Source organism: Ovis aries, chromosome 1 (genome assembly GCF_016772045.2).
Source record: "Ovis aries strain OAR_USU_Benz2616 breed Rambouillet chromosome 1, ARS-UI_Ramb_v3.0, whole genome shotgun sequence".
Taxonomy (NCBI): Eukaryota; Metazoa; Chordata; class Mammalia; order Artiodactyla; family Bovidae; genus Ovis; species Ovis aries.
In genome coordinates, this window is record NC_056054.1 from 9,949,942 (window position 1) to 9,968,475 (window position 18,534).

General features: G+C 53.0%; 1 protein-coding gene across 1 annotated transcript in view; it reads right to left on the reverse strand.

Moving 5' to 3' along the window:
* DLGAP3 (DLG associated protein 3) overlaps positions 1 to 14,975 on the reverse strand; it is a 61,945-nt gene extending 46,970 nt beyond the window's left edge. Inside the window, exon 1 of the mRNA XM_027967600.3 lies at positions 14,764 to 14,975. The gene's annotated coding sequence lies outside the window, so the exon portion shown is untranslated. The remainder of the gene's footprint in view (positions 1 to 14,763) is intronic.
* Positions 14,976 to 18,534: the final 3,559 nt, after the last annotated feature.

Genomic DNA, 18,534 nt, shown 5'->3' on the forward strand with positions numbered 1-18,534 from the left:
TCATGTGCTGTGGCACTCTGAGTGTCTAGAACAATGCCCAGCATGCACAGGTGTTCAGAAAGTATCACGTGTATGGCTGCACGTCTTCACTTTCCACTCCACTCCTGTGCCCAACAGCCCATAGACAGCACCTCCGCTCCTTTCCCCCTAAGGGCTCTGGAGAGCCTCTGGAGGGTGTGGTATTAGGAATCCCACCACCAAATCCAGCCCTGCTCATCATGTTTGTCTAGCCCTTCTCAACTGGCAGGTAAGGATGGTCCTTTTTCAGCCCCATCTGGGGCTCTCCAGATGTGCCCCTTTCGCCTTCAAGGAAGGCAGTGAGGGGGAAGAGGAATGGGGTGGGGGAAGTTACCCTCCCAACACTGCAGAGCAGGAGGAGAGACCACAAGGAAGGGAATCTCCCAGCTCCAAATAGCTCTCTTTCTCCAGACAATCTGGGCTCCAGCTTCTCTCCCAGCAGATGCCATGTGGCCAAGAGGTGCCAGAAGCAAAGTTCAGGCTTTTTCAGGGCTGTCAAAGGCAATAAGCGATACGGTTCAGGCTGCTCAGGCTCACGCCTCACCCCCTAGCTGCAGCCATGGTCAACTGCTTTGGGCCCATTCTTTCCTTTTTGTCAACTGATCAGTCCTCAGGAGGGCCTGCCTGCCCATGCTCCCCCTTCTACCTGCCTGTTTTGGGGAAGACATCCCAGGCCACCACTGAGAGACAGACCACCAGGATTAGAATCCTATAGGACCCTGGTCAGGGATAGCTAGCGAGAGAGCCTGTGGGTCCTGGGCCTCCTGGGTCTACTGGTTACTAGACGTGAAGCCTTAAGTCTCTGGACCTCTCTCTCTAGTTCAGTGTCCTCACTTTTCAAATGCGAGCAAGCATGGGTCCAATCTCACCACGATGTCATGAGTATTAAGGTCATGCAGGTGAAACAGCGCAGCGCTGAGGGTTAGCTCCTGACAACCAGGGAGAAACGGTGAGAACCAGTGAGATCTGGAAGCAGGGCCTTTGAGAGGACTTCTCAGTCTCCGGCAGAGGCTGGAGCCACACCTGACTCAGATCTGGGTCAGAAGTCCAAAACTGAAAGCTCACTTGTTTCACGTTTCACCCAGGACCTTCTGCTTGCCTGGCTTCTTTTTCAAGACCTCCCACCCCCGGAGATGCTAATGACAGCAGAGCAGCCCCAGTGGTCAAAGGTGATGGCATCTGAGGGAACTAGAGGCCCCTGATCTGTAGACCCCAGCAATCCCTGCAGCCAGGGCTGGTGGTCTCTCTTCCAGCTCCAAGGATCTGGGAGGGCAAGTCCAGAGTGACGTTTTGCTGGGCATTGCAAAGACAACCATCTGCTTCCAACCATTTTCTCTCAGCCTACCTGCATGACCATGAGTCTCAATTCTATCATCTGTAGAGCAGGGCTAACAAAACCTACCTCCTAGGTTGCAGCAATGAGTAGCCAAGTTGATCTGTCCAAGGCAACTAGCACATATGTTTCCAAATGTTGGCTACTTCTGACTTCAGCACCTTAGTGTCTTCTTTTATTTGTACGTGTTTGGTGGAACTTGGGCGATTGCTTCCCTGGGCTCCAGAATGCTACCAGCCTTGAGCCTGCTGTCAGAAAACAACAGGCAGAATCCCCCGTCTATGGCAAGGGTCCACTGGGCAGCAGTTTCTCAGCCAGGTCAGGCCTGTGGCCTGTCCTACTCCCTGGCCCACGGGTCTTGTTCCCTCATGAAGCCCACCTCCTGGGCTAGCACACTGCCCTGCAGGCTCTCTATGTGGGTTAGGACACGGGCTGCCTGCTGTCTTCTCCAGGCCTCTCCCACAGAGGAGTCAAGCACAGAGCTGGGCCCCATGAGGGCTGGCTGGTTGGTTAACAGCCAGGTTCATGTGGTGGCACCTCTCACCTCTCAGCTGTGTCTGGTCCTCCCCCAGCATCCAGGGTATCTTAACCCTCTGCTCTCTTCTCTAGATTTCTGGGCTTAGCAGAGCCAGGACCACAACAGGAGAGAGAATGGGGACAGGAGTCAGCACAGACTGTAGGATTCTTCCATATGGAAAGCCTGTCCCCCCACCTTTGCCTCCGATGCGGTTCAGGCATCCTCTCTTCCAAGAAACTTCACCTAAGCTTGCCCACCTCCTCAACCCCAGGGCATACCTTCTCTAAGGTCCCATACTTCAACACAGTAGGATAAAAATGTGTTTGCAGGGTGTGAGCTCCTTAAAAACCAGGATCCATCTGCTTTATCTCTGTAAACAAAACCTGGCATAGACTAGATGCTCAATAAGTTCAGGTTAGTAATTGAGCCATCGAGAAGTGATACCCATCTGCTGGGGCATAGAAATCGGGTGAGAAATGGGAGAAGGCATGAGGGAAACGACTCCCTGCAGCTGGACCAGAACTCTGCAGCAGGCAAGGCTGGTCCAGTGTGATGTGGGTTTCCTGAAGAGCTGGGAGTATCCTGTCCAGGGAGGCATATAAGCGGAGATTGGAGAACCACCTTGGAGGATGGTATAGGATCCATCGAAGCACAGAACACATTTCAGATCTCACAACCTCTGGCGCCTTTCAACTCCAAAGCCTAAGGCTCAGCTCACTGAATGCCTGCAACTGAGCAGGCACCGTGTCAAGTGCGAAGTGTACTTTTTCGTGTAGTCCTCAAAACCATCCTTTGCAGTAGGTGCTATTATCATTCCCATTTTACAGATGAGGAGACTGAGGCTGAGAAATGTAAAAACTGCCCAAAGTCACACAGGTGGTAGAGGATTTGAATATGGATCTGGTCCTGGCCTGACACTCTCAACCACTAGGAGAGCAAGCCCTGGCACATCTGAAGGAGCCTCTCTCTGGCCAAACTGGTCTGATGAGATCACCAAGTGGACTCCCAGTGTGCCCTGACTCATCACTCAGCCTCAGGAAATCTCCACCCTCGCCATCCCTCCCCTTGCACATGGGCATCCATGGTCCCAAGAATGTTTGTTCACAATTTAACACATGTGTTCTCCAGAGGCAGCTTACACAGCCATGCAGACTCATCCAACACAACTCACATGGCATCTGTCCTCAAATAACTAGTCACCGTCACATAATGTGCACACACACATACAGACTTGTTCCCACAAGGGTTCACACATGTGCATTTTCACCCAAAGGACATGGATGCTCGTGCACACAGAAGCTACAGACACAAAACCTCACATACATCTTCACATGTTTATCCCCATACAACAGATACCCATGTTCATCTCACATCGCTTAAGCACCCATGTCTGCTCAATGTCATACATCAAATCCTCCCCCAACAAGAACTTTATCCATTGTTCCCAGATCTAATACTGGGCCCAGGTGAGCAATGGTGCTGCCTCCCTCTGGGGTTGGCCAGGCAGCCCTAAGATGGGGAGATGGCTCAGCCTGCCTGTGATGGATGGAATTAATCTACTGAGCTGGAGAAACTAAATAATTAAATCCCTAATCACCCTCCAAGCCAGCCCAAGCCAATATAGCTGAGGGAGGGAGGGGGCTCTCAGGCCCAGACCAATATCCTAGAGAGGAGGAGGGGCTTGGGAAGAGAGGCCTAGACAGAACCCTCTAGGAGGGTTCTTTGGAAGGCAGACAAGCAGCCATGGTTCTCCAGGGCTGCCAGCCCTCCCTTTCCACGTGAAAATGGAGCAGCTTGGGAAGATGCCCCACCAGCACCCACTCATACAGAATGAGAGGTGGGGTACCATCTTCCTTTCACCAGCCCCAGAGCCCTTCCTGTCTCTCCAGGGTGTGGGTCTTAGGAGAGTAAGGGGATGGGGGGCAGAACATTCAAAGCGCCCAGGACTAGCGTCATCCATGGCGATCAACTGCCCAAATGGGCGCTGATGCAGAATCAGTCAGGCCCCAGCCACCCCTGGAAGAGGCCCTTCCCCAGCCTGGCGCAGAGGGCCGGGAAGGGCCCTCCACACAGGTGCGGCCTGCTTCCCTGGAAGAGGGGCCAGCACGTGACTAACAGGCTGAGGAAGGAGCAGAGGCCTGGGCAGGGGGGCTCAGGGAACGAGCCTGGGAACAGGCCCCAGTCTGATTGGCTGAAAAGTGGGTCATTTTCCTTTTGAAAAATAGGGAGAAAATGGAGAAGTAGGTCGGGCTCTCAGCCCCTCAGCCCCAGGCACCATCCCTTGTGGGGTGGGGCGAGAAGGAGAGGTCGGCACCTCCCAAAGCCCCCCGTCTCCCCAAGGACCCCACTGGGGCCCCTGGTACAGGAGGCCAAGGTCATCATCACTCAGGACGCCCAAGGACATGCACCTTCTGAGGCCAGGCCGAGAGCACAAGTCTCACCTGCCCTGGGGGCCCTGGGCCCAACTGGAGGGGTGGGGGGGCTCAGGCACGCAGGACCTAGAGGAGCCCCCTCCCATCCTCCTGTCTGTGTGGTGCCTCCTCGCCTCTCTTCTCCCTTTCTTCAACGTCCACGTGGGCAGAGTCGTTGCCATGACACCGCGGGCAGGTGGGCGGCTCTGGCTGCTGTCTCGGCCCAACCCCCATGCTCAGAGCCCAGGTGGGAGGGGAGCGGCGACAGCGCCCCCGCCCCTGGTCCAGCGGCGAGCAGAGATTGGCAGACAGCCCCTGTCACACACCCCAGAAGCCCGACGGGTCTCTAGCTCTTGGAAAGAAAGCAACCCAGATGCAGGCTTGGGGGTCTCGGGGAGGAGCTCTCAAAGAGGACTTGAGGCCTTCATCCCCGCCCATCCCCGGCCCCTCGGAGTCAGGGGGCGGCGCCGGAGGGGCTGACCCACGGCCCCCACCTCTTCCTCCGTTTCTCACCCACCGGCCTCCAAGCTTCCCCCAGGTTCTAAGTTTCCGTCGCTTCAGCCTAGACGCCGAATGGTCCTACCTGAGAGCTAACCTCAGTGCCTCTTTCTGCAACGCAAGCTCAAGTCTCCGTGCTCTCTCCTTAGAGAGGAAATCAGACCAAGCTGAGACTCTCAGAGAGACTCCTCCCCTACCACCAAACCCCAGTCTGTCCTAGAAATTGGGTCTCCATTCCTTGGGTGTCCCCAAATCCCTGAACTCGCACACCCTGGGGCAGAGGGGAACCACTCACTCCGGAGTCCATGCCTCCGGTCACGGCTGCCACCCTACTAGGAGAAAGGGCCAGAGAGGAGCAAGGGAGAGGAGGAGGGGCACTGAAAGATCGGGGCTACCCAGTGGATGCCCTCTGAGGATGCTGTCCTGCCTGCCACCACATCTGGCCTCAGGAAGTCTGGGCCTGGCCAAAGGTTGCTGCCTCTGAGCACCCCTCTCAGGGTCCATGTGCCTCCCCCACGTGTCTCTAAGTCTCTGTGACTCTGACTTCTGAAGACCCTTTCCACTGCTCAGGACCCAGGACCCTGCCCTTGCTTGCTGAGGCAGAAGCCCTGCATCACTGACCAAATGGAACCTGCCTGGCAGTCCTTTGAGCCGGTTGACAGAGGTAGGCGGATGTGTGGAGAGCATCAGCCAGGGCTAGCTGGAGGATGTCCAGCTTGTCACTTGGTGCTCATGGCATCCATACCATATTAACATATAAAGACATCTTTACTTTCTTCCTTAGCTTCCTTTGACTAAGACAGTAGATGTGACTGGCTAAACTATAATATGTGTGTACACGTGGGCCTGTGTGTGCATCCATGCGTGTGTTGTGTACACTGTATCTCCCTTTCGCCACCTCCACTCCTGATGTTCTCCATCAGGCCGCCCTCATCCTAAATTTCCACCAAAGCTCTTCCAGCGGGCTCCTGACTGGTCTCCCCACCTTGTATCTTGGCCCAGCCCCATCCACTCTCCTCACTGCCTGCCACTGTGATGTACCTAAGGTCTGTACGTAGTGAGTGCCTCTGAGCCAGGCACTTCTCGGAACACAGTGCGTGCCAGAGCAACACCAGATCTCTTCCTGCTCCATTTTCATGAAGTTTATATCCTAGTGGAAAAGGAGATGCTGAGCAAATGCATGAAATAATGGAGGTGGTAAGTGCTGAAATTTTTTTTTTTGAGGTGAGAGGACAGCATGACAAGGGGGCTATTTAAGATAGACTGTGGGGGAGGCCTCTCCAAAAAAGTGACTTTTGAGCGAAGACTTGAATCAAGTGAAGGAGCAAGTCACGCGGGTACCTGGGGGGAGAGCACTTCAGGCTGAGGGGAAAGCAGCAGCCCAGAGATGAGGCTGTGCTCAGCTCAGCGTCTCTGTGGAACCGAAAGGAAGCACTTGCAGGGAAGGAACTTGCAATCAGGGAGGTCACTGGAGGCTACTTTACACACAGCACTTCTGTCACTCAGGGCCTACCAAGCAAGCACTCAGGATTTCACTCTGAAATGGAAAGCCATGGGAAAGGCATGATTCTGCTTCCCCACTGGCTCAGACGGTGAAGAATCTGCCGGCAATGCAGGAGACCTGGGTTCAATCCCTGGGTCAGGAAGATCCCCTGGAGAAGGGAATAGCTATCCACTCCAGTATTCTTGCCTGGAGAATTCCATGGACAGAGAGGAGCCTGGCAGGCTACAGTCTATGGGGTCGTAAAGAACCCAACATTAATGAGCAACTAACACTACCTTAGGCTGGCTGCTTTCATGGGAAAGCTCTCTGGAGGAGGGGCTGGCAAGGGAGGAGGTAGGGAGACCAGTTGGGACATTTCCTATCACTGAAACACCACAGACCGCCCCCCTTAGCCCCCATGAATACATCTGTCCTCCTGCTTTCCTGAACAATCTCCTTACTTGGATCCAGGTCTAGATTGTAAGTTACCTGAGGTCGAGGACCATCCCCAGTGTCCGGCACAGTACATGGCATGAGATAGACACTGGCTGAACGAGTGGGTGAATCAGGGGAGGCACATGTGATACAAGAGGGACTCTTCGTAAGCTGTTGTTAACCTGGGTGAGTGAGGTCATGGGTTGCCATCAGGCCAATATTAGGACACACGTGCATGTTAATTTGCTTCAATCATGCTTTACTGTTTGCGACCCAATGGACTGCAGCCAACCAGGCTCTTCTGTCCATGGTATTCCCCAGGCAAGAGTACTGAAGTAAGTTGCCATGCCCTTGTCCAGGGAATCTTCCTGACCCAGGGATCGAACCTGCACCTCTTATATCACCTGAATTCTTTGTTACTAGCACCACCTGGGAAGCCCAATTGTAGCAAATGCCTACATATTTAGTAAATGCATACATATTTTGCATACTCTGTCTATATACATATGAGCGTTAGCATCTATGTTTACATCAACAAATCCCTCTTTGGGTAGGTATATTCCTGTAGATTTTTTCATATGTACACATTAGAAAGTGCATTTATGTTGAGTTATGCATATTAAGGCAAAGACAAGTGATGTACACATATACATCTACACAAACACATGTACATGTGTGCACAGGCTGATACACACACGTGGACCTCCATAAAATCCCTGCCCTTTTCATCCACTGAGCCCAGACTGTCCTGTTTGATTCTTGAAACCTCAGTAGTAATGTTAATGTTCAAGCTCTCAAACTCTTTCCCCATATACACTCCTGGGCACCATAGCATTTGATCAGCCTTGAGCTCAGCTCCCTTACTCAGCTGTCCCCAAGGCCTAAACAGGTTTCTCCTCTGCAAACTCCCTTCATATGGATGGTGTGGGGAAGAGTGAGGCCCCATGAAAGATAATCTGAGAGGCCTCAAGGAGCCTGATTTTTGGAGAAGAGCTACAGGCATCAGAGTGGATCGAGTTCAAGCCTGTGTGAAAACAACTTTTGAACGGCCCCAGGGTTTAGCCAGAATCTCTCTCTTTCATCCTTTCTGTCACATCTATTTACGCGGTGACGACTTATATACATATATTCATAGGCTGTTCATTCATGTGCTGCCACGTACATGCTCACATGCACACTTACGTTCACATATACGTATGAGTGAGCACCCCACCCCCCCAGCAGGTTTAATTAGGTAATTGCCTTTATAGTCACATGAATACCTAGATGCATACGTAGAGTGCTACATATCTATACACATGTGTCCATGCAAACTCACAAATGTGTTTGTACACATTCATACAGCACTCTCACACTTATGTATGGGCATGTACAAAGTCACATACACACTCACAGGCAGAAACATACAGGCACAGGCACCGGAAGAGCAGAGACACCCAGCCTCTCCTCCGGCTTTTCTATCCTATGCACAAAGCCGGAAGTCCCTCTTCTCTCCAAGTGACACCACAAGCTTGCATTTGCTCTCGCCTCTTGCCAGTCTCCCAGTTCTTTCTGGAAAGTTGTTCCTATTATCAATAAGATATGCCCCACTCCTGGACATACTCCATTTCTACCCACTCAGAGAGAAAAAAAATGTCATTCCAAAAAAGGGCTTTGTTATCCCCTTGTCTCATGCCTGGAATAATCAGTAGTTCCACAGACAACCTGGGAGGCAGGGAACATGAAGCTAGTGCACCCAGACTAGGAGCACCTTTCTCCACCCAAAAGGCAGCCCCCACTCCCATATATCTAAAACTTTTTAATTCTAAAAGGGGAAATGAAGGGAAAGTATTAAGGCCAGGATTCTTCCTCGCAGCCCCTCTGGGTATGGTCCACAGCTCCCAGATTCCAAAACAGCTATTGGGGCAGAGAAAAGAACAGTACAAACATTGTCTCTGGGCACTAAAACTTCTTGGGATGCCTCTCTTCTTCCCTAAAGGGCAGCTTCATGATGTCCAGTGAAACCCTCCCACCCCTGGAGGCTTAGAAATGTAAAGAGTGGGGGTAACCTGGGCTCACAAGATTAAAAGAAGCAACCAGAGCAGGAGCTGGTTAGGGAGCAGGGAAGCAAACTGAAGACCCCTCCCAGCAGGAAAGCAGCTGCTGGAACACTAGATCGTGAATGTAGCAAGACTCTCCAAGGGGCCCCGGAGAAGGGGGTGGACATCCAACATTCCATGTGGGGGTGGAGGGGTGACTGCTTCAGGCAGTAGCAGCAGCTCCAAAGTAAAGTCTTATCAAAGCTGTTATGTAACCAAGAGAGCTGAGTAGAGCACAAACACCTCCCCTCCCCAAACAGGCACCCACACCCACACCCACCACCTCCCAGCACCCACAGCACAGGAAAACTCAGCTCCTCCCAAGCAACAGAGAAGAATCATCTTGACGAGTTGCATGAAAAGCATGATGGGGGAGGGGCTCCTTATTAACCAGAAGTCACATCTGGAAAGGTTAGAACTGGTTCCATTTGGGGTCCCTAACTACCTCCCCTTTTTTCTTGAACTCCCTGCCACACCCATTTTTTGCCCAGCATCCAGAAACTTTCTCCTTCCTCTCCCCTCAAGAAGGATGCCATTTGAATATTTGATTGTTCTCCTGGGGATGGGAGGTGAAGCTGCCATCATCCACTCTTGCCTGTTGTTCCCCCTCCCAGTCTCATCTGCATGTCCTGACATTTGGCTCTCATCCCCCTGGGATGACAAGAGAAGGGACCCAGAGAAATAAATCCTTGCTCTATTCCCTTCAGATTTACAAAGATGGAGCGTAAGAACCCAGAAACTGAGATGATCCTGACCCTAAGTGAGTGGGGAAAAGATTTACAAAGAAGCTGAGGATTGAAATCCAGAACCCCAACCCCCCAATTTGAGTAGTTTTTTTTCTCCCCCATATTTCCCTCTTTTCCCATTGCCCCATCACTAGTAGCCTCCTCCTTCTCTGCTCCATGGCACTGAACAACCCCACCCACTCCTTGAGTCCTTTGCTTGGAAACCTTCCTCCCCAACAAAAGTCTCTCTCAAATGCTGCTCTGAGCTGTGGCTGGGCTGGGCAAAACATGAGACAGGCTTGCAGAGTATTTCACTGCCTGTTTCCTGAATTCAAAAGTATGATGGGCAGGGGTATGCTACATGGTATAATTACCCAGAACTCCTGAGCTCTACCCAACCCAGTCCTAAACTGGCAAAACTTGAACCCTCTTAATTCAGATCTGCCTTGAGCCTGAATTTCTGGGACCCAGTAGGAGAAAGGCTGATGCCAGTACCCCCAAGCTTATTGCGCTAAAAACTATCCAGAGAAGAGAGCTCACAGCAGAAACATCATCATCTTTCCATACCCGCACACTAACCATATGGTAGTTTAGAAAGGGGAGGAGGAACTGAAACAGGAAAAGAGGGGTCCCTTCCCAAATACTATTAAGAACAGTGAGGCCTAAGGCCAGAAGAAGGACCCCAAAATCTATCTGTCCATTCAAGGACTCTGTCCTTGGAAAGTGGGTCATTTGGAAGAATTTTTCCAGTGAGCCCTCAACTCTGCCCATCACCGGTCCCTCAATGCAGCCCCATTCAATACTCAGGACAGTTCCAAAGCAGCAAATCCTATCGAGTCAAATTCAGCACCTGGGACAGCTCCCAGCCACTCTGCGGCCCCACTGCCAGAAAGGCAGGATGCCAGAAACGAAGGCTTACCCCACTATACACCCTCTTTAGTACAGAAGCCCCTCTCCCCTGCCCCTCCCACACTCGCTCCCATCCACCGGAGGCACCTGGTACTCCTCCTTTCTCTCTGTGTCCAAAGAAAGAAAAGAAACCCAGACACGAGACTTCCCTGAGTGAGCCTAGAGAGAGGACCCCACCCACCTCCTTTCAGCCCTGAGCCTCTCAACGGCACTCACAGCTGGTTCTAAAACCACTTTCCTTCTCAACCACCACCCCAAAAAATAAAAGAAATACTCACGTGGGGGCTCCCAGCCCTGCAGGCAGATGTGGTGGGGGGAGGCAGAGACAGGTAGCTCCCCACACCCTGTTCTGAGCCCCCTTTCTGAAAGAGCCAGCTCCCATCTGGACTGGGGGGAGGAAAGACATGTGGAAGCACTGAGTGAGGGGAGGGGAGAAAGAAGAGGGGAGGAGGCAAGAGCGGGGGACTGCAGGGTGGGGATGTCGGGATAGGGGCGAGGGAATCCTTTTTAATTTCATTCTCTCCCCATGTCTACATCAGCCCTGCAGGCTCAGCTCTTTAATATTTACACACAGGAAGAGGAGAGGATGAGAAAGAACAGAGAGTGAGGGGGGCAGGGGATACCTGAGCTCAAAGGGGATAGAGGCAGGAGCCTTGGAGAGCTGGGTGCTCACACCATCCCCAGGTCATTTCCATTCTGAGCTCTTGACTGGAAGGAAGAAGGAACTCTGGGACCATTCTGTCCCTTTGTTAACAAGACACTTTGAAACAGCATCAGAAAAAGATCAGATCCCCACCCACATACCTGGACACCCCCACAAACCCAGATTTCTTGGGTGCCTTATGTTCAGATGGTAGAGGCAGTATTCATGCACAAGCATGTTCTGATGCTTGGAGGCATGTTTGCATGTGGGCTGCTGTGTAAAGGCACACGAACATGTCAGCTAGCATGTACAGGTTTCTACAAGTATGTTTTCAATATATGCACATGTAACAGCCCCTGCAATCATATGCAAACTTATATAATCATATGTGTAAACCAGTCCCCAAGCAACCTCCCCACAGCTCCCCAGCTACAGCCCCAAGGACAAGGCCACCCACCTCCCCAGACTCCCTTATTCACAGTCCCCTCCCTCAAAGCCTCACTTTTTCTTTCTGTGACATGGGGAGAAGGGATGGTGGGAAGGCATGCTGCATTTGAGCCCAGGGACTTGACAAGTTATTAGCAACGATGAGCTGGCAGCTCGTTACCATAACGATGTTGCCACCACCTCACCCCAGCTCAAACCCAGACTCCCCAGACAGCAGGAGGCCCGCTGAGCCAGCAGCCTTCAGACTGGGGGGTTGCCGGGGGGAGGGAATCAAGACATATCGCTTGTAGAGTGGAGGGTACGCAGCTGTTCTTCCAACCCCTCACTGAGAGACCAAGCTTTGAATCTACCAAGTGGGAATGACGTCAGACTCTGGAAAGGTTTCCTGGCCATGGGGCTGGTAAGATACTGGAAGGGGTCTATAGAAACCCCTCTAGACAAAAGCTTCTGTTGTCATTTGCTCCTCTGTCCCCTCACTCAAAAGAATCTCTTCTACTGATCTTAGTAGATTACTAGAAAAACCGAACAAATAGGAGGCTCTTCTATGAATTTTGATTTTCCCACCTGTAAAATGGGAACACTTATCTTTATCATTTACCCGAGACTCTGGGAAAGTTTAATCAGAAAGAGTTTAAGAGTAACCACAAACCCCTCCAAAATCAGACAAGCCCCAGAAGCTTCTCTACCTAACTGGAACCTATAAGCCTATAAACTAAGAAACTATCAGGCCAACAAAATGCATCAGAAACTGGATGGTATGAAGCAAAATGGAGCTCAGCCAGCCCAGGTTCCAACATCAACTGGAGAGAGATGATATGAGCTGCCAGGTAGCAGCCAGCTGCTGCCACAGAAGAAAGTCTGGGAGTCTGGCCTGCAGCAGTTTCAGCCCCTCACTGGCAAGAATTAAGAGATGCCATGGCCTACCTCAGTGGTGGGTATGGCTAGGAATCCCCATTCCCAGGAACATCTGTTAACTCCTTCTCTTTGGAAAGGGGTCCCAGGTCAAAGGGTCTATAGCCTTAGGATTATTGAGTCTTTGCTTCTTTTCCCCAAATCCCCTCTGCTCTGTTTTAAGGAGCAAAAGGTGGGAGTGGGGGTTTCCAGGAATAGAAAGCAACACGGAAGGTTGGAGAGTTCCTGGGCTAAGATAGCTAGGAACCCACAAGTTTGCTGTGTGACCTTGGGCAAGTCCTCTCCCTTCTCTGGGCTTCAATCTCCTCACTTTGTAATTAAGAGATTGGACCAAGTCAGTTCTAAGTTTCCTCCCCTGGCCATCATTCTGTAACTACATACAAGCTCACTCCTTGGACATGAGCCCCCTGGCATAAAATGCAGTGGGCACTGCCTGCCAGATCGGTGGGCCGTGGGGGTGGGGATGCGGGGGTTGTATCTGAGGCTATCGTCCTATGTCCGTGCTCCTTTTAGAAACACCTGCCACCCTAGTCCTCCCAGCTCCCTGTTTAGACCCTGATTCACTGCCAACTCACGAAGCCTCTCCCACCCCCCTCCTCTCTTCTCCCCCTCTCTCCCAGCTAGGCCTTGGCAGCTGGGTGCAGAAGTAGCCCCAGCACTCAGGGAATGCTGGGTGGAGATGGAGGGCAGTGCCACCAGGGTCAGAGAGAGCACACCAGGGAGCACCACTCTCTAGCCTTGGCCCAACCCAGCTCTTCGGGTCAGCAAAAGCCCCAGGTTGGAGTCTTTCTGAACCACTAACTAGCAGTGTGTGATTGTGGGGAATGCAATTCAACTCTCAAGCCTCAACATCCTCATCTGTAAGTGGGTATTATATTAGGTTGAACCACATGAAATTGCTGTTTTTGTAGGTAAAAAGCAAAGACAGTTGAATATTGGTAATTTCATATGACTTAACCTGCCCTGCCTGTTTTCTGGGGCTGTTAGGAAGAAGAGAAAGAATTGAGAGGGGAGCATTTTTCAAAAGCCCTGAACTGATACAAGGACATTGTCTCTTAAATTATTATTACTTCAAAGAGCTTTTGCACAGACCCACCTGGAGTCAGTGGGCTAAACCAATGACCCAGAACTTAGAAATTGAGCACTTGGAAGTCTAGAGACAGCCACCTGCTCTGATGACTAAGAACAGGACAGAAGCCTCCACCTGACCTCCTGAGCCCCTGGTGCTAAAGGGCCCTTGGTGAAACATCCCTGGGGTGACACAAGTTCCAGACCTCAAGAAGGAGAAGCACACACAGGCACTTACGCTCCAGCTGCACCCCCGCCCCATAACCCCCAGGGGCCTCTGTGTCCAACTAGGACACAATCAGTAGCATCACAGAGGGTACCCCGCGGGGTAGGTGAAGATGGGAACCAAGGTGGAAAGTGCCATGCAGCTCTTGCCTGAGTCGGGTGAGGAGTCCCTGGGGAAGGGGTTTGATCTGACCTCAGAAAAGTCCCATCTCTCTGTCCCCTCCCCAGCACCTCACCAGGCATCCGCTGGGTGAGGAGGGGACAAAGCCTAGGTGTGCGTGATTACGAATGAACCCAGCTCAGATACATTCTCACACAGCACGCACCCCCCAACCACACACACGTTCACGCAGGCCACAGATACCCGAACCCACTCTCCGAAACAGTCACACCAGCACACACACATCCGTTCACATACACACTCAGAGGACCTCCACCCCCCCCACCCCAGGCACACACAGTGACAACACGCACACTCATTCACACACATGTTCACAGATACATACACGGAAACACCCTCCATACTCACACTGCATACACCCACGGACACGCACACACTCACCCACAATGACACACGCACACTCTCGCTGCATACACTCACTGGCACACACAGCCACCCACAGACCCACACGGTGACACACACGCTCATCACAGACACACAGTGACATGCACTCACACTCACACACCTGCAGAGGAAAACTTCTCTACGGATCTCCCTGAAACCTCCACTTCCCCCCACCACCCTGCTGGCTACTCCCGCTCAGACCCAAGCCTCAGCCGGGCCGGGGCTGGGCCGGGGCTGGCGGCCCCGCGGCTCGACCCCAAGAGCCGGTCCCCGCTCCGCGCGGTCTCCCACCCGTCCCTCCGGTCAGGCCCGCGGGCAGCCAGGCCCGGGCGGGGGCGGCGGAGGAGGCCCAGCCTTCCCCCATCCCCGGACCGGGAGCCGAGGCCGCCGGAGCCCGGGGCGTGGGCGGCGCCGGGGCCGCAGCCAGGCCGAGGCTGGGGGGCGCTGCAGAGGGCGCGGCGCGCGCGGCCGGTCCCCACCCCTCCCCGCGGCTTACCTGGCCCGGCTCGGGCTCCGGCCGGGTTACATGGTGCCGGCGGCCCGGGCCGGGGGCGCTGCGGCGGCGGGCGGGCGGGAGGGCAGGGACGGGGCCCGGCACTGCGGAGCCCCCGGCGGAGGGGCCGCGCCGGCTGCGGAGCCCCGAGCGAGCGCCGAGCGGCAGCGGGCGCGGGAGCGGGAGGCGGCCAAGCCACGGAGGCTGGATTTCCCGGGGACCAGGAAGGGGAGGCGGGGGGATCCCGCCCGCGCGCTCCGCCCCCGCCCCCGCCCCCGCGCAGGGCCGCCGAGCCCGGAGCCGGCGAGAGGGAGGGGGCCGAGCTCCCCGCCCCCGCGCGGGACCCGGGAGGGCCGAGGTCGCCGCCAGCGGACGGCCGCCCGGGTCTCCGAGGAGCGCCCGCCTCGGGGAGGCTGAGCGACGGCGCCGCGAGGCCCAGGCGGGGGTGCGAAGCAGCTCCCCCTCCCCGGGGACCACCGGGTCCGCGTCCGCCGGGGACCCAGGAACCGGCACACACAGTGTCACGGTCACGCACGGCCGCCTAGGCACAGGTCCGAAGCCCGGAGACGGGCGCTTGGGGAGAGAGTCACACAGCCTCCCAGACAGGGTCTCGCGCCCCACCGAGGCACAGTCACACCCTGAATGTCACACAGCCCCCGGGGCGCATCCCTCTCGGAGACGCTTTTCGGGTGGCGCGGATGAGCTACCCGCCTGCAGCTGCTGGCCGCAGGTCTAAGGGCCCCTCTTCAGCCCTGCGTCCCCGGCTGGGGCGCCGTGCCGGGCTCAGAGCCACAGACTGGATAGAGTCCCTCACCCTCAGCCCAGGCAGCCCCACTGTGTGGAGGGAAAACCGCGCTCGACCTGCGGACTTTGCCGGGGCCCCACCTGTGCCCACTGCGTCCGCCCACCTCTAGGCCCTGAGCCAGGGGTCGTGCCAAGGCGGAGGCGGGGTGGGGGAGGGAAAAGGGACGGTCCGGGGCACAGCCGGAGGCTGCAGAGCCGGGACTGAGGCTGCGGGAGCCAGGAGAGGCGGAGGAGAGAGGACTGCAGCAGTCCCTGGCTGGAATCCGTCTTGGCGCCCAGGGCGATGCTGTAATGGGGGGGAGGGGGCCGCACCGGGGAAACCGCTTGGGGAGGGGCTGGCTCTGGGTTCTGATTTCCTGAGGTGGGTGTCAGGGGAGCTCGGCCTCAGGCGCTGAAAGTTGGGGTGGAGAGTAGCGTGCATCCTTAAAGCCGTCTTCCCTCTTCCTTCGTCCACCTTTTCTGGTCTGGAAAGCTGGGACGGTGAGGCTAGGGAGACTGACCATCCTCCTCTCTAGGAATAGACAGACCTTGGAATAGTTCTGATTCAATATCCACCCGACAGCCTTCTCCCTGTACCTCTTTGGGGCCACTGGCTCTCCTTATATAAAGGGGGAAACTGAAGATAGAAGTAGCAGTCACAGGCCCAAGTGAATAAAAACTGGGAGTCACACCCTTTCCCCATTTCCCAAGAAGACGTTTAAAGATGCCACATGACATAAAGTTCTGGTGGGAGATAGGCAGACTGGTCACCTGTCCTGCTGCCTGCAAGACCTATTCAATCAAGAAGTTTCAGCCTGAGCTAAGGTTGCAGAGAATTCCCAGCCCAGAGATCAGCCGAGACCAGATACCAGGGAAAATCAGAAAGTTGATCCTAGGAACCCACTTTAGAACTGCAAGAAGCATTTCACTTGCCATGAAGCATAAGAACAGCCTTCATGCAGTATGTTAAAAGGCACCACCACGTTTTCTCTGCTTTTTTTTTTTTAATTATTATTATTTTATTTATTTTTGACTGTGCTGGGTCTCCATTGCTGCCTGCAGGCTTTCTCTGGTTGCGGTGAGCATGGTGCACAGGTGTCTCATTGCAGTGGCTTGCTTTCCCCAGTCGCACAGGCTCTAGGGCATGCAGGTCCAATGGTTGGGGCACGTGGCCTTAGTTGTCCCACAGCATGTGGAATCTTCCCGGAACAGGGATCGAACCCATGTCTCCTGCATTGTCAGGCGGATTCTTAATCACTGGACCACCAGGGAAGTCCTTCTCAGTTCTAAAATGTACATTCTGTTCACTATTCTGAAATTGGAAATGCATCTTAACAATGGATAGGGACATTTTATGTGGTTCTCTACTTTTCTCTTACAGTTTGTATAAAAGAGTTGACATGTTTTAGAAGTAAGAAATGGTGTCGTTTTCATCTGTTCCTTCCACAAATATTTACTGATTGTACCTGGCACCTTGCTAGCCTGCTGGGGCACAAAGATTAGTCAGACAGGCTCTAGACAGTGTTCTCTCACACCCATCCAGTAGTGTATGAGGGAGATGGAGAGGGAAATCAGTCGTTACCCTCAGGGCCAGCTTCATGGGAGTGTGAGCGGTGCAGTCACACAGAGTCCCACGCTTACAAGCCTTATGCTCTGCTGTCACTGTTTTGAAATTCTCAGTAATTTTTTTAACAAGGGACCTTGCACTCCACAAATCATGACTGCTGTGTTAAGAATTCCATGCCTTAATAGAGATGAGCACTAAATACTTTTAGAATCTAGAGCTCTGTCTGGGTGAAGAAAGGTAGTCAAAGAAGTCAAAAAGCATAACGGAAGCATTTGAATAGAGTCTCCAAGACGAGAAGAGAGAACTAGAGAGCCACACAGGTGCAGAGACAGAGAAACTCATCAAAATGTCAGTCAAGCAGTATGGCAGAGTAGGTGCCTGGTTGATCCTCCCACTGAAAACATGATAAATTATTTTTTTAGTGATAGATAAAATATATTTTTAAATTTTCTTAAATGCATCAATGAGCTGGTAAAAAAAAAAAAAAAAAAAACACATAAAAATCCCCCCCCAGCCAAAATCTAAGTGAAGACAGAACCAGAGAAGTAAGCAGAGCACTGAAGCCAACTTTAGCCTTGGGGACTATAATACCTTGGTTGCAGAAGTGGCACTTATTTACCCCTCCATGAATCCATGATTTTTCCATATGACTTTGCAACTCCCTGCATCAAGAAAGGGCTCTGTTTTCCCACTCCTTAAATTTGGATGGACTTGTGACTTGCTTTAACCAACAGAATATGGAAAAAGTCATGGTGTGTCTATTCTGAGCCTAAGCTGTAAGAGGCTTGCCTGCTTCTACTCTTTCTCCTGCTCTTCTGCCTCCTTTGTGAGAACAAGCCTGGCAACCTGCTGTTGGATGAGAGACAAGATGCAAGAGAGCCTTGCTATCCAAGACAAGGTAATCAGAGATCAGCCTGTAACCAGCTGACCCCCAAACATGCAAGAGAGTCCAGCCAAGAGCAACAGAGACATATACCTCACTGTGGCTGACTGTAGACACTTAAGTGAGACCAGGTGAATGAGAAGAACCACTCAATCGGTCTGAGGACTGTTGAGTAATAATAATGCTTATTAATTGGAGCCACTGAGAAAACCACTATTCTAAAACACACATGTACCCCAGTGTTCATTGCAGCATTATTCACAACCGCCAGGACATGGAAGCAGCCTAGATATGGTTTGACAGATGAATGGATAAAGAAGGTGTGGTACATATATACAGTGGAATATAACCCAGCCATAAAAAAGAACGAATGTGAATCGGTTCTAGTGAGGTGGATGAACTTAGAGCCTGTTATATGGAATGAAGTAAGTCAGAAAGAGGCAGGTCAGGTGGCCTGGTATTCCCATCACTCTCAGAATTTTCCACAGTTTATTGTGATCCACACAGTCAAAGGCTTTGGCATAGTCAATAAAGCAGAAAG